General features: G+C 31.2%; 1 protein-coding gene and 1 long non-coding RNA gene across 6 annotated transcripts in view; one reads left to right on the top strand and one right to left on the bottom strand.

Moving 5' to 3' along the window:
- AdamTS-A (ADAM metallopeptidase with thrombospondin type 1 motif A) overlaps positions 1-12,506 on the top strand; it is a 310,609-nt gene that overhangs the window by 95,837 nt on the left and 202,266 nt on the right. The gene's annotated exons all lie outside the window — the stretch shown is intronic.
- The window catches only part of LOC141449146 (uncharacterized), a 37,230-nt gene that overhangs the window by 11,737 nt on the left and 12,987 nt on the right, over positions 1-12,506 (bottom strand). For all 3 annotated transcript variants that reach the window (XR_012455358.1, XR_012455359.1, XR_012455360.1), the window contains 2 exons: positions 10,934-11,022; positions 8,181-8,355 (listed from right to left, as the gene is read on the bottom strand). This is a non-coding gene — a long non-coding RNA (uncharacterized lncRNA). The remainder of the gene's footprint in view (positions 1-8,180; positions 8,356-10,933; positions 11,023-12,506) is intronic.

Raw genomic sequence — 12,506 nt, 5'->3', positions numbered from 1 at the left:
GATGTAGGTACATTTAGAATAACAATAGCGATGCGATTAAATCCAGATAGAGGTCACTTCCTGACCGATTAGATGATTACCTGGGCATATAATAGCCCGATTCTGCGATAGTATATTAAAAAAAAAAGAAAAGAAAAAGTTATTAGAGATTTCTTTTTTGGAAGCGTTATCTTATCGACCTTTAGTTGACATAACAAAACAACGGCCCTGAATGTTATGTAACAATCATCAAATTAACAATTTAAACACAAAAATTATAAGGAACCACTTTTTTAAAAAAAATTCTGAATCACTAATTTTTAATTTGTCTTTTTTAAAATATAAAATTGCTTTTCTCAACATCAAGCAATGGAAAAAATCAATTTCATTTACTAATTTAATTTGGGGAAAAAAGTATTTTATGCATTTAAAAACTGGCAAAATAAAAAGCAGAAGAGAAATTTAATTTTATTTAATAGGAGTTCTATTTTAAAATATTTGGATAGTTGATCTGAATGTATTTCCTCTTCACTAATCATAGAATAAGAGTGCAGAATGTAACTCATTCTCGAAAAAAAAATGTAAACGTAATTTAACTCATTTTTGTAACTGAAAAGCACTTAAATAAAAGGGAAGAAATTACTATAACTTGAGAAAACTTAAAAGACTAGAATTATAGCTGGTTACAGTTAATAAAGTGTTTGAAGGTTTTTCAATGTGCACGACAGGTGACATGGTGTGGAACATTCTATGATGAATAGAATAGAAGTTACAGTTAACTTCTTTGTTACAGATTGTGAACGCACAGATTGAATAGATTAAAAAGAACGTCTTCCCTCTCTTAAATATGTTTTCTATAAAAGATTTTAATACAACTATCATTACGTAATTTTAATTTTTTCATTGTTAATATAAAGTAAAGTAAGTAAAGTAAAGTAATTGCGTATTTTTTCAGGCAGGCTTTACGTCCAACTACCAATTAGGTGATGTGGACGGAGGCGTCTAGCAAACATACTTTACTGTAAATTTCTTTTATTAACCATTAAATAAAATCCAAGGCCTAGACCGAGAATCGAACCCAGTACCACAATGCATATTAGCTTTGCAGGTCTCGCCTCTTGACCGCTCGGCTACCGTGGCGCCTTCATTGTTAATAAAATCAAATAAAGTGTTTTAGTTATATTTGTTTATTGTCTAAACTAAAATGGTGTGTATTAGATAAGTAAGACCACAAATAAAAATTTACAAGATGAAATGAATGTATCTGTGAATCGACCCATTCAAATTTATCTATGAAATAAGTATTGCAAACATAATACACAGAAATTTAGAAAATATAAAATGTTAATACAATTAGGCCAAATTATCCGTCAGTATTCGATTTCTGATTTCCCATAAAGCAGTTTCTTATAATCTCTCATTCATTTAGTCGTAGATCTGTGTGTGATCCAAAAGGAATTACCTATGTTGACTCACTTCCTTGTCAATTCTTCTTCCTTACCCGTTATGTTACGGCTAGTACACGCCGGCAACCGAAAGCAAATTTCGCTTAATATCCTAACAATTTCGATGTGCCTCCCTTGCACTTCTGAGACTCTACTCTGTAGAGCCTGTTCCCATATTTTGGCCCGTACTTAAAAAACAAAACAAAACAAAGTCTGGAAGGCAGTGGAGTTCCCAGACAGCAAGCGACATCAGAATTGAAATTAACCGTGGCTTTTCTTTTTGAGGTTCCATTTTGAGTTCCTCTAACTACGTATAACATCTCCGTAGGAGCTCATGCCATTTTTAGCAAATTCAATATAATTGGTGGCTGAAATGATCATTAATGAACCTTCGTTTAGTGAGGATTCAGCTTTGAGGTGATATTGATGAGATGGAGATTCACGCTCCATGAGGAATAACAGGAAACTAGAAAAAATAGAAAAATAGGAGCCTATGAAAGGTGCACCGCAAAACAATATTTGCACACGACACTCTCCATTAGTGGCTAATAATCCGTACATTAAAAGTTCCCAATTACAAAAGTGGCTCTCGCCTTCACCACTCTTCCTTTGATGAGGCCACTTCCTTTTCAAACAAATAAAGAAATTTCGGTAGAAGTTAAAAATATGAGTTTTTGTGGGATTGTATCATACAGTTGCCAAAATAATATTAGCTAAGTTATAATATTTAACTTGTTTGTGAGATGGTTTAGGTAAAAACTTACTTTTACGAGTTTATTTTGTCAAATTTGTGTCGATTTGGCAGTTTACCAGACATGAATTTCCGATATTATGAAGTTTTGAAAAGTTAAAGTTTTTTTTTTTAAAGGAAATAAATCAAGTAAATGTTGACAGAAGCTGTCCATGTAAAGAGCTAAACTGAACATAATATAACTAAAGAAATTAGATAATATTTGGCGAAATATAAACAATCCTGGGATATCTGCTGGACAATCAAATGCAAAAAAAAAAAAAAAAATATCAATTATACAAATTATATTCACCAACTTATTCAGCATCATCAATCACTAATAATTTATATCAGAAATTAACAAGGCACCCAACTAATTTAAACGAAAAATATTGGACAATTAAACGACATTAATCATGGCTAAAGAAAACAAAAAATTGTATTGCCTTTAAAAATACTTGTTTATTGTCTTTAAAAATTTTCAAAAGTAAATTCAAACATGGTTGATCTCATTCGTAACAGCAAGTGTATATTTGTTTCATTTTCATCCATGATCATCACAGGTTGTTTCACCCGTTAATATACATATAACTCTACTCACTTAATGTAACATACTGCACGTATTGCACATGGCATGTTAAATTCTCTATATTAATTCGTAAATCAACTGCTAGGGTCAGATGAAAATCTAAAACCGGAAGAAATAGGTGAACGATGATGCTATGACGGTGACGGGTAAAATCCAAGGTATTATCTACCATAAAGGGACCGAGCCACGGATTTAAACATAAATTATAATCCAAACTAACTTTCTCAAATCTTGTTCCTGAACTAGGATCGAAAATATTCAAATTAATATATGTAATAAGAAGATAGCATTGGCAATGGCAAACTTCTTACAATAGAATTCTAAGAAATTCAGCATCCCAACTAATTAAGTTGCAGTTCCTGTCTTACTGGATTCTGAAACGCTTTAACTTGACCCTGTGATATTTAAACACACGTCTCTACACATTTATAGTGAAATGGAGAAGATTGAAACAGAGAGGAGCGTCCTTGCAGTTGCAAGACTAAGCTAGACGGTTCAATCTCTTGTATAATTCTGCTGACTTTACTCATTCTGAATATTACTGAATCAACAAATACACAGAGACAACCTGGCGAACAATATTATATTTTCCAGGGAAAAAAAACGGCTGGAAGTGAACAGAAAGACAATGTGTTAATGAAAGACAAAAATAGAAAAATAACTGATGCGTACAAGAGAAACCGGTCTACCCAGCTTCCTGGCATTAATGTATCCCCGCTAAATACAAATATAAACATGTGACGTAATAAAAAATTTCTCATACAAGCCTCCTTTGAATGGCCAAAATGACGTGCATCTAACGAATTATAGTAATCCATTATGCAGGTAGTTCGTGAGTAAACTCAATCTAAATCATTTCAGACTTGAGAAAAATTATAACAAATAAAACAATAAATTTTAATTATAATTCTATTGATTATAATGTACCAGTATCAGCCATAATTATTAATTGCTTAACCAAAATAACGGATTTTGTTAAAATATGTAATTTGTTAGAGTTGGACTTTTTCTTTTTTTTTTTTGTAATTATAAAAAGTCGTGCAACATATCAAGGTTACACAATAAATGGATTCGTTTTAGAAATCTACACCATAAATAAATGTAGAAGCAAAAAAACAGATATTTAGTGAAAATGATAAACTGAATTTCTTTTTATTTATTTAGGTTTTGCAATTTGAAGCTGAAATTTTGAACCTAGATCTTCGTATATAGATTATCTACTTTTTAGCAGGGTTTATTTTAAAATGTTATTTAGAGGGATATAAAAATAGTACCACAACATCAGGACCACCGTACCCTACTCGTCAAAACAAACAAAAAGTTGAAATAAACGCATAATTCGATTATATAAACAGTTTTAGGGAAAGTTATAATTTTAAATCCATGTTATTACGAAGGCTACAGCTTAGCTTTTTACAAACCGTTCGCCAAAACAACTTTGTGCTTTATTTAAAGCTACTTCTAGCTTATTAGCAGAAAGCTTCTGAAAGAAAATGACATCTCTACATATTTTTTTCTACCATTAATCTTGCTTCTCTAAATCTCATAATCATTTCTAGAAACTCGCCTCGCATTGTAAAAAGTTGAAATAAACTATCTTCTTGCTACATAAATCATTCGCGAGAGTAATTACAGCTCCCATTTATTTATTCTAATCCCATAACCTCTCATCGTCTAGTCATTCCACATTCCTGATTAAAGTGCATTTTTCCCTAAGAACAAACTATTTTACCTACTAGTTATTAAAAGGAAGAAAATAAGAATTTTACAGTGCGTTAAGTTATTCATTTCTGTACAAACTTAACACTTTAGCAAAGGCAGAATCCTGCTTCATTACGCCTGCTTACATTACAGATATCCTGGAAAATGTTCAGTCTCAATAAGTCTTTAATAAGTTTCCTTAATACAACACAGATTAACTTTATTTGGACCGATTAATTGTGGGTTTAAGCGGTACGTTCAACTAATTAATTGATGTACTTTTATATCAACAAACATTTCTGAAAGTTTTGACTATGAAAAGTCAAAAACGATTTGGAAAAGACAGAGAGAGAGAGAGAGCAATATTCTCATCGCCATGTAGCTCAAACTTTCACTTAGTCTTGATATAAATCGTTCAGTAAAAACTCAGTTTCAAAATCTGAATAACGGTCATTTCAAAAATGCGAGTACATTACTAGATAAACTTCCATGTATATAAGAAACACATCATTACACCAAACGAGCAAGTTATAATCCAACTGACATTTTGAAAATTAAGAAAGTATGAAAATAACATTAACAGCCCAACCTCTCCAAGCATTGTTATTCAAAAATTTATCAAGATTGTCACATTTCATTTGATAATCATTAACGCCAGTCAATATGTAATATAATCGAAGAATATTGCGACCATTACTGTTATTAATGGTGATTTTCTCTTTTCTGACATGTCGTCAAAGCAGAAAATGTTTCCAATGTCTCTTTTGTAATAAACTAGTCTGTTGCTTAAAGAAGTGGAAAGTTTCTGTCATATAGCAAGATACTGACTAGCCCTTATAAACTTCAAAGAATCGCTATCGCAATAAGGACAGCTACATCATTAGTTACGTCCGGTTTGGCTGACGTTAGGTTCGTACTCTTGCTGCTAACTTTGTCCACCAACTAGGGATTTTCACATTTTTACTATGGATTGGGAGGTTTTACTACTTCAAAAAACCTAACCATAAGCCTTATTATTTCCAGTTCAAATAGTTCATAGAGCTATTAAATCATTTAATGCAACTACAAGAAAGGTTGGTGTAGCCATCGGTTCTTAAGCAATGTTCTACCGAGATTATGCTTAGGAATTACGAGAAGCAGATTATTTATCTATGAGAGATCTCTGGAGTTTCCAGCAATCAAATTCAGAATAGAATCCAATATAGAAATTCTGGTACGAAACTTTTTTCTTTCTGCTAATTAAATACTGAAATTGTCTTAAAACGTAAAATTTGAACGAAATAAATTCGCTAGCACTTCCATTTTTTTTACTTTACCAACATATTGAAGTCCGATAGTATTATGACAGGCAATGAAGTGGAAAATACCATGAAACGATACTCTATAGAGGTAAGTTTAGCTCGCCTTCCAAGGACTGCCCTAAAAGCTTCTTCTTGAGAAAATTGTTTAAACCAAATTTACAATATTACATCTCAGCAATGAGCATACCAAGTTTATTACAAGAATTCCTTATAAAATACTTTTGCTCAGAGTAATGAAATAATAAAATTAAAGCAATGATTACTTTTTAGTTAGGCTTTACGTCCACCCAACTGGTTAGGCAATCTGGAAGGAGGCACTCAGCTAACTTACTTGGTTCTAAATCTCTTTTCATACCCATTTAATTGAGCTGCGGCCAAAAGCGAAAATGAATCAACTTAGCTTCAAAGTCCTAAACTCTCACTTGTTTTTTAGTACAGATGCGCCTAAACCTCACTAATTGAACGCACTGAAATTATCAAATATCAGCCTCACCAGCTTTGACAAATAAATAAATTTACAATTAATTAATGCAACCATTGGCCAGTTATTGCTGAGAATAAGATAATTTCGAGGAAGTTTGTTAGATTAAATTAAGTGCCCAACTATTTTGTCAAATTAAATCGAAAATTTTAGAAATGCCAGAAAGTTGATACAAAAAAAAAAGTAATAGCATTTAAGAAAACACAAAACTGAAGATATAAGGGCATGTTAGAAGTGCCGACGTCAAATTGTGAATATTTAAACTAATTTCCGGAATTTGATCCAGCTAAGCTGCCCACTTTTTTTTTTAATATATGTAAAGAACAGATATCAAATTTGAATTTCTGGTTAAGTTTTAATTTCTGAAAACTTGTTGAAACACCGCACGGATCCATCTTGCTTTAAGAAAAAGATAATCCGCTCACTTGTCGTGGATTATAAAGACCAGAATCCGTATGATTCAATTTTGTTTGTGAAAACTAACAATCAGGTGAAAATATCCAAATGAGATTCTTCAAAATTAACATTCTGACATCATTTTAAGAATTGGAATTGACTAAATATTACCTTGATTCATACAAAATAGGGACTGTAAAATTTTATGTCAGCCAACAAGAACTGCGCCTAAACATTCATTTGATTTATTAGAAATCTATCAAACAAAAGTTGCACACCAAAAATTAGTAATCAAAATTTAATTCTTTAAATAAAATAATTTCTCAAAAAATTACAGACAACTTAAAAAATCTGGAAATCTTTAATTAAGGATAATGCAATTTTCTTTTCTTATTCAATGAGTTTCGGCAACTAATTTAAAGCTCGCCAACATAAATGCAGATGTTGCCCCAAAAACAACACTTTGTGGGACCCCAAGTACCCATTCCCCCACAACTCTTAGAACTCAGGACAACTTAATAGGTTTCTTTAAACTTTTCAAGTCCATTGCACAATGCAGACCTTGATTGACAAAATATTCCCAGCAATGGGCTTCTTAAGACAATTCTGGAAGAGAAATGAGCTGTTAGGCTATTCTATAAACTGTTTTATTGCATAGATTGCTATTATAAAAAGTCATATGGTTTTTTTTGCACATAAACATAACTTTTATGTACATTTATATACCTATATATATATATATATATTTTGCATTTATATACAAATGATGTATTTATATACTTATATATACATACATTTACGCTCATACCTAAAATCTTTTGTCTTAGAAGAGAAACTAGATAATACAACTATTATCTTAGACTTCAGATTCAATCTAGACACATACTAGTTTAGTTAGGTAGATGGTCGGACATCTTAACTTAATTGAAAAAACTTTATTATTATTATTTTTATTTATTTATTATTTATAAGTTCCTTTAAATGTGAGCACATAATAATGGCCCTCAGCAAACTTGCCCCTTAATACTAACCAATGAATATAATAGTTGTATCAAACAATCAAATATGACACACAATTCTAATATATTCTCAAATTACATAATATATTGATGTTCATAAATTTGTTCGTAAGAAGAAAAGAAACATTATATCTTAGAACAAATTTTTTATTAAAATAGATGCGGGTCCAACGATTATGTTCTCTAAGCTAACTTCATTTTCTAATAAATAGATAATAAATTCTCTCATTCAGTTTAATATTGTTGATTATATTTAACTAGTTAATATAATATTAGAAAAATTAGATTTTATATTTCCTTTTTGTTAAAGTATAAAAAAAAAAGACGTATTCATTGAGAATAATAGAGATGGGTTCTGTAGATGTGCATTAGATTCATCAGATTCAGTAGGGATATATAATAGTTGTAGGAAATGACTGAAACGTTTGACGTGGAAATCAAGTTGATGGAACTGAGTTTAATACTTAAGAAAGATCAGTGACGGTTCAAAACTAGATTAGTGCAATTAAAACGAATGAAAGCTTAAAATTTATACTTACGTTTAGATACAACTGTAGGAAGGCTTAACTATATTCTTTTTCATCCGTTTTTCCGGAAGTAAGGGTACCAGATCTACAGATCAACAAGAAGAGGTGATCCTGTAGCAACTTCTTGAGTTAAATTCTCTGAAGAACTAATTAGGATTGTGTTCCATTCTTCTTCCAATAGTTTTTGCTGAAAGTGCAAAAAATAATAATCATAACGCAGTTAGTAATGCAGGCACTGTGCAATTTAATTGAATTTATGTAAGGATGCTAAATTAATGTTACTAAAACAATTGTTGTGAGGATTTTAATGCCTAGATGCGCTTTGAAATGCTATAGACAGACGCACCTAGCAATTTCGTTGTCATTTGGGGCTACGGTACTAAAAATAGTGTTAATATTCATTATCTTGATCCATTACATTCAAATCCATACATTCAAAAGAGTAATTTAGAGGTAGTTGTTGTTTCAGAGAGTCTGTCTGTACCTTCAAATTTCTTAATCTGTTTTAAACTTGAGTTTCCTTTCGAACTGTTTAGAACCGCTATCGCCGTAGTATACTTATTAGTTAAATAGCTCTGACTCAAGCTTATGTTTTACTTGAATTAGGTATAGAATGATTTCATGAACATCCAAGGTGTATATCGCAATAGAACCGAAATTCAGATCTACTTCTATTTCCTTTTTGGATAAATAATTAAAGAGGAAGAAAACGTTTTAGTATTTTGGCAAAACATTTTATTGTTGTAAACGTTGGTAAAGAGGGTAAAGAGAATGAATGATATTATAGAGGAGAGCAAAAAATCACATATCTCCCAAAATACCCAGAAAAGTGATAGAACTACTCATGAGTAGTTTATACAAGATGAAAAACATTAAGAAACTCACAAAAAACTTCTTATTGTGAATTTAGAGGCGCACTTTCGGTTGGTCGATGTTGATCAAAATCAATTACCTTTATGAAATCTTAGATATAAAATTTTAAAATTTCATAATATTTTCAAATAAAATCTTGGTAAACAAGTTATTTTAAAAAATATTTAAAACATCTAATCACTGATTTAACAACGAGTTCCCCTGAAATTGCTTAAGGTCAAAGGTTAATTGGAAAGATAAGAACAAATACAAAAAGAATTCTTCATGAAACCTAACTAGCCGAAACAAGGAGAGCTCTAGAAATGTGCTAAGTTGTTTTTAAATACGTGAGAATGGATCAGTTAAGATGAACGGTCAGCAAACTCTAACCAGCAATTCGTGGTGCGCTGGTGAAGAAATTACTGTTTCCCGTTCGATTAAATTTGAACGATTTCTTGGACTGTAAGTTAAAAGTTTATTTTCTTTTGGACATAAAACCGAAATTACGCTTTCCTGGATTTTTTAGTTTTCGAGTAGTTATGCCAAAAAGTAAAACGATGAACAGACTTACGGAAATTTCAAAATACAACTAATTAGCTTTATTAGAGAAAATGTTTTCTTCATCTTCCCATTAGCGAATGAAGTAACAGCTGAATTGGAAAGAGTACTCAAAACAACAAAAATTATGAAGAATTATTAAAGAGAAAAAAGATCGAGCTAAAAGATGTATGGGATAGATTAGAAATTATAGAGGATACTTCTATTTTTTTGAAGAAATTAAAGATGCAATAAAAATAGAACAAGGGTGATTCAGAGAATGCAAGAATCCCACTAGTGGAACATCTCTGTCGTAGAAGATGATAAGTCATGAAAACGTTGATTTCAAAGTAAAACTTTAAACATCTGTCATTTAGTTAGCCATTTAAAAACATCACTACAAGATATTATGTAAAGAAATAAGATAAAAACTAACAAAGAAACCTAATAATAAATTCTTCAATCAAGTAGATACGCAGTTTCTTTGCTGCCTCAAAAAAATTGGTGAGCTCATTCACTTTCTGCCAGCTTATCACGTTTTAATAAAACTAATTCGATATTAATTAGTGAAATACAACGCACAATTATGAATTTCCTGGTAACCAAAATATTTTAGTTTGGAAACTAATCATCATAAGTGATATTCAGAGGTTTAAGCTGCTGACAGTTTTTTGGCAACAGTCTGAGAAGCGGAATAATAACAATAACGTTCCTGCAATAAATTACTTCTTCTAGAATCTTCACTCTCAAATAATTGGATTGATCAATCAATTTTATTATTAAATTCGGGATTCAATTAAGTTTGTAAGGAGAATTTTCTCTACTTTTATTTATTATTCATTACTTCATTAATTAGGACTTGAATAATGTACTTTTCAAGTGCAAATTAAATGTCATTTTTAAACTGCATCATACTTTGTCCAATGTAATATCCATTCATGGTAATAGACCTCCGAGTAAAATTAAAATAAATGTTAATATAGTTAAAATTCTATAAATTATGGGTATTATTTTTGTATTAAAAATAGTTGGTAGGATAATCACAATTTCAAATTCAAAGATTAAGAATAATACAATACAGCAATTAGAAAGACTTGAATAGAAAAAGGCATGCGTGATGATCTTTTTAGGTTGCATTTAAATGGCGATATTGTTTTTTACGCAATATAAAGCAATCAAAGTAACAAAAACCAATTCATTTATAAAACAGAACATGCAATTGTTTTAACAATTTTGCATTTGAACAGGTTTGAACTGTATGCAGGTTACACTGCAATTACCAAATTTTGTTGTAACTAAACTTTAATATAGGTATATATTATATATATACCTATATTATATACTATATACTATATAATAACACTGGTAATAGTTACAGTTAGCTGTTTCTTGTAGGATCCATTTCAGGTAGTGTCCTGAGGTCTTTCTCGTAGAGGTGAGTGGTCTTTGTATTCCTTCAGGTATCCTAGGCACAAAAACTGACATCTCAGCATTCACATAAATTACGCAGGGCTTGAAATAGTTGATATGTGGAAAACTAGAGTTTGGCCTATCTTAGGCAATCTCTATCTCATTTCCGCCACACAATTGTTGTAAGTAAAGACCCTAAAATCGATCAACCTTCACAAAACAATGGGCTTTAAGGCCTGACTCCTTGAACAAATCCAATCTAACCTACTGTTTCCTCGACTCTCTTGAACTTTATCTAACACTAACTTCATAAAAAAATACCATAAAACGGAACGTTTTTAATGTAACAATAATATTTCCCGCACTCCCTAAAAATAATTTTGAACCGTATTTCGTGAAGACTCCATAGAGAATCTTAAGTTTAGAGAAGAGAAGAGGGGATTTTTTTAAAGAAAATTTCCAAACTAAAGAGCAATCTAGTTTTCGAATCGCACTTCCGTTTATACAATATATTTTGGCTAGCAAAATCGTATCTTTCTAGTAGCTCTTTTTATAACACATCAGATAAGTGCTTTACTCCTGTTGAATCTCATGGAAAACCAATGATCTTCAGAAAGAAGCGTCTATTTCTAAGACTACTGGTATCACCTAACAGGTCTCTGGTCAGTTCTGGTTTTCTGTAACGAACACTACTACTGTCTTCCATAACATTGATTAGTGAAAAGCCTAACCGTTTCGAACAAGTTTATTCTTGCAAGACAAAGAAATAAATTATTAGCATTAAGAGACAGAAAATCTGATACCATCGAAACCTACTAATAGACCTCCATAATGCTACAGGTTTTCTGTTTCGACCAAAGCTGGCTAAATCATTGATTAGAGGAACTCCAGAAATAGAACATCTTGAGCTAATGACTGAACAACTGAGCTAGCTGCTCTCAATTACAAAGCTTGCATTGCGAATCCAATCCAATAATTACTATTAAGCTAATCCCATACCATTTAAATAAATGTAAGACCAATTGAGGTACAAAAGTTAAAACAGTTTAAAAAGTTAACGAAGATAAGAAAAGCTGTTTTCCTCACTACTATTTTAATCGGCTTTATCGCGAAAATAAGGATCAATTCTAAGGGTTCAACGGTTCCATACTAATCACAGCAAAAAACAAACCCAGTTAGCAATAAAACTACTTCTTAACCCGCGAAGATCAAACTTAAAATGGTTTAAATTACAGTGTGTAAATTACAAGCCTCCTACTCATAGGGGGAGATGAATTAGCTACTTCTTTCGGATTAATATCGTTACTGCGAGTATCTCGCATAAACAATACTCAATAATGCCCGCAAGTTTAACTAACTGCCAACGAATATTGAATGATAAAGTTTCAGAGTGTAATATAATGTAAAAGGTAAGTATGTCTGTTGTGTAGGAACTGGATAAGAATTGCGTTAATACTTCTTTTTTAAGAAGATAGAAAAATAAAAAGAAAATAAAACAAAAAAGTGAAATGTGCAGACTAGTTTTCCATTGTATCATTC

This window comes from Rhodnius prolixus, unplaced genomic scaffold (assembly GCF_049639745.1).
Source record: "Rhodnius prolixus isolate KJV_2025 unplaced genomic scaffold, Rpr scaffold_2, whole genome shotgun sequence".
NCBI lineage: Eukaryota > Metazoa > Arthropoda > Insecta > Hemiptera > Reduviidae > Rhodnius > Rhodnius prolixus.
Note: the sequence above shows the minus strand (reverse complement) of the source record. Positions and strands in the feature narration are given on the sequence as shown.